The sequence below is a fragment of the Amblyomma americanum genome, chromosome 2, assembly GCF_052857255.1.
Source record: "Amblyomma americanum isolate KBUSLIRL-KWMA chromosome 2, ASM5285725v1, whole genome shotgun sequence".
NCBI lineage: Eukaryota > Metazoa > Arthropoda > Arachnida > Ixodida > Ixodidae > Amblyomma > Amblyomma americanum.
The window spans coordinates 37,391,473-37,395,460 of record NC_135498.1 but is presented as its reverse complement, the minus strand read 5'-3'; positions in this window follow the sequence as shown (position 1 = coordinate 37,395,460).

Below are 3,988 nucleotides of genomic sequence, written 5' to 3'. Positions count from 1 at the left end.
CCGCTGTTACGGACGAGGCGCGACAACATTCCGGGAGGGTCCAAACAACTGGGAGTCGTCTCTCGACAGATGCTTCAAGGAGGCGCCGGCGTGTCCGCGGTGCCACTAATGCACGCGGCGGCGTCAACGAGGGATCCGCATCTGTTGTTTACGGGGGTTAAAATGGACGTCCGCCGCCCGGGACAATTCCCCGAAACCGACGTCCCCATTAGCTCACGGCACGGGACCCCCCCGCGAGACGCAACGACAGTGTGTCGGGTGTCGGCAAGGGCGGCGGGCCGCGGCGCCGCGAGCCATCGGCGGTGGACGCGGCTGTGTTTGTTTAAGGCGAGCAGCTAAATGCTCCCGCCTCGGAAAGAGACCCCGTTTTCCCGTAATGAAACCTTCTGCGCGAGGGCAGCGTCGGCCTTTCGGTCCCCGCGCAGCGTTGTGCAGCGCAGGTGCCTGACCTTCGAAGCCGAGTGGGCCCCCATTAGGGCTGTTCATCACTGCCGCAGAGACAGCAGGAACCATAATGTGCCGGAAGTGGCGAGAGTGTGTTGGGGACGCGTCCTGGCAGCCCACGGACTGGGCGCGTGATCGACCTCACAGTGATTCAACGCAGCTGCCCATTCGATCCCTTCACAGTGGCTTTGTAAAAGCCACGGTGAAGCCGGTCTACTGAGGTTAGTGGAACGGAAGTATTCCTGCTGATAACTTTTTTCTTTCGCGCATTTTGCGATAAGTACAGACTTAATTGACGATAAAAATAAGAGAGCGAGTGGTTCTTTCAGAAAGCGTTCCTAGGTTTGATGTTAATCTGTCTGGATGAAAAACTGGAGGGGACACCTAAGCTCCGTCTTAGATGTATGACGTGACAGGGTAATGGCTTAATTCCCATCTATGCAGAAGGTCATTCTCTACTTTACATTCATAGATACCTGGTAGCCCTCATACCCCTCCTGGAGCAGTGGTGCAGCGGTTAAGCGATGCGCCACTGCCGTGCGATGACAGGTGCTCCCAGCGGTGGGCCTAGTCCGACACAGGCTGCTCTTCCCGAGCGACCAATCATTAATTTAACTGCCACCTGCCATGATGGGCAGTTTGCTCACTATCCGGTGGGTCGGTTGTGACGACGCCGCAAGGGTAACGTGACCTAGTTGGCCCACCTGTTTCCTAGCTTGCTCTCAGGGTAACACCTTTCAGACTCAAGCTCATTTCTCGCTCACAACGCCGACGCCGAATTTTCTGCGTAACGGGGCCGCTAACACTATCATGATAAAAATTATTATTTGTTAATGTTTAATGCTCTTCTGTTCCCTCTAATGTTGTGCATTTACTCCACAGATGCTGAGACTTGAGACTGTTGTGAAATACCCAGGAAAACGAAGACAATCCCCAAGACATAACGGAGCCCGGAAAGAACATGCTGAAGACTAGAAAAGTTTAACGTTCATCAGTAAGTCCAACGTCTTCCACACACAGAGCCCGCTTAATGAACGCACGAAATTATTTATAGCAATCGTTTTTTAGCAAGCCACAGGCAAGTGACCCGCAAAAAGTTAGCTAAATAATCCGAGAAAGAAAAAGCGTTTGTTCGTGAGGATGGCACTTAGCCTACATTGGCAAATGGGTTGAGGTAAAAGCGTTAAGCGCATGTTACATCCCGCCGAGCAGACCAGCCTTGAGGACGAAGTCCCACGGGGATCAAAGCTCTGTACGCGCATTGGCTCCCGGCGGTGACGTCATCCTCACTTCTATCGTAGCAACTCCGGGGTCGTATCGGTTCCGAACCAGGGCAACCATCTAGTAGGTGTCGGATTGTCAGCGGTGCTCCTGAGCTCCGGTGCTGCAGGTCCAGTAAGCAAATCACTCTAAGACGAATTCTCCATGGTTGCTGTCTCGCGCTCTTGGTGTATAAGCACGCCATCTCGCACGGACGTTATGCTGCGTGAAGCCTTGTCAGAGTCCCGGATGCACGCATGTCTAGAGTAAAAGACGCCTCGTGAGCGGTTACTCAGAGCCTCGCTAACGAAGGCATGGGACGTCTCTGTGCTGAAACCATCCGCATGCCCGGGCGCCCCGTCGACGCACACGCTGGCATCGAAATCCCGGCGAAGTGATCGACAGGCATACGGGTTTTATGTGATGATCTGTCGCGCCAGTCCTCGGCGTGCCGGTCAGGAACCTCAGGGACTATAATGAGTCCGAGTACACTATTATTGTTTTGCCTCGACCTGAGACTGGGTCTTTCCATGCGAGCACTTTTTGACAAATCAACCCTCGGAGGATCGCACAAAAAAAAAACGGATAAATCTGGTGGTGCTCTTCGTATGTGATGTTCAACGTCCGACATCACTTAGGTGTCTATAATTCGGGTTTGTATTCACTTCGTCCTAGTTCAGGAAAATAAATATGTGAACGCATATATAGCCACACTGCCGACATGAGGTGATAAATACGCGCGAAACGCTGTTGTTCCTAAATTTTGACCTCCATTAGAGCTAGTGCCATGTATTCCAAATGAAAATACGAGGCATCCCTCATTTGGTAGTCCCGTTTAACATTAAACGCAGAAGTTTGTTTGGTCTGCAACTTAACAAAAAATTTAGTTCTTTTTTTCTATGTCGAGCAGTCGCAGCACAGTACAAGGCTCTAACGTCCACTTCACTGCACAGTAGGTAAAAGTTCATCCATTTCATCCCCTGGACAGTAGGATGAAGTTTATTTCATAGTGGTACACAGCGGTGCGCCAATGGATACGTATGGCGCGGCAGGGAAATTCCATGCTCTCTGCCTACTCTGCATTGTGGACGCCCGGTCACCCTCTGTACTTTGCTCAGTCTTTAGTGCTCCCTTATAAGTGCCACTTGTATTCCATCCTCACGATATCCTTATCGTTCAAGACGCTAGCCTCCTAGTCATATCACTAGGTTGGACACTCTAGACACAATACACCCCGTTGTCACATATTGCCCTTCCTGGAAACGCGATAGCGAAATAATCCTCAAATCTTTCTCTGTGGTATCTGAGTCTGAGTGCCTACAACTCGACACTTGTTCATTTGAAATTTCAGACCGTAGTTTTCCAAATCCCAAAAGAACCAGAAAGCAGAAATGCTTGCTATTTGCTGACTGCAGCGTTTCGTCAAAGTACAGAAATGGAAGATTATCTGCTGTCATTATTAAGTAGACGAACGCTTTTTGTGATAATTCTAATGGAAAGAGCCTTTCATGGCCTGGAGGGGACACTGACACGCCTGGTCACAAACGTCTTTCAACGACCTTTTAGTACTCAGCTGACACAACCTCAGCAACTCTTTATACAGAATTTTCAGGGAAATGTGTTTGCACGCGCAACACGAAGTAGTGAAGGTGAAACTAGCTCGATGATTCAGCGCAGCAAACCGAGGTAAAAATACCAGATGTTTCATCATTTTAAGCTTACTTCATTCTAATCTCCACTCTGGAATGACAATCAGTGATGGAGCAGATAGTAATTTCTAAAACACACACAAGAATGTCCTGATGTTCTTATTAGGTATTTGCATCCTAAGAATGCGATTTGCGAGAGAAAAAAAATGCCGCTCTGTGCTACGCCTTCAACCCTTACAAAAATAACTTCACATAGTCTACAGACTGTCCATAGACTTTCTAAAGACGACTCCTATAGGCTGGTCTATAGGGAATACAAGCCCTGTAGACGGCCTATGACAATCAAGAGATTTATGGCCACACAGTTTTAGTAGACTTTAGTCTATAGACAGTTTATGGACTATGTATAGTCAAAAGTAAATATCTATAGGAAGGCAATAGAGTCTATAAGAAGTCTGTAGACAGTCTATGGACCAATTTTTGTAAGAAAGAGCTCATGTCCACGATGCTTGTCACCCCTCCAGCCTGCCTCGGCATGTCGTAAGGCTTTCTAGGACACACCTAAGAAGCGTAGAAATAAAGCATATGGCTTATCGATGGGAACAAAAGGAGCACGGCCGCAATAGTAGAGCATG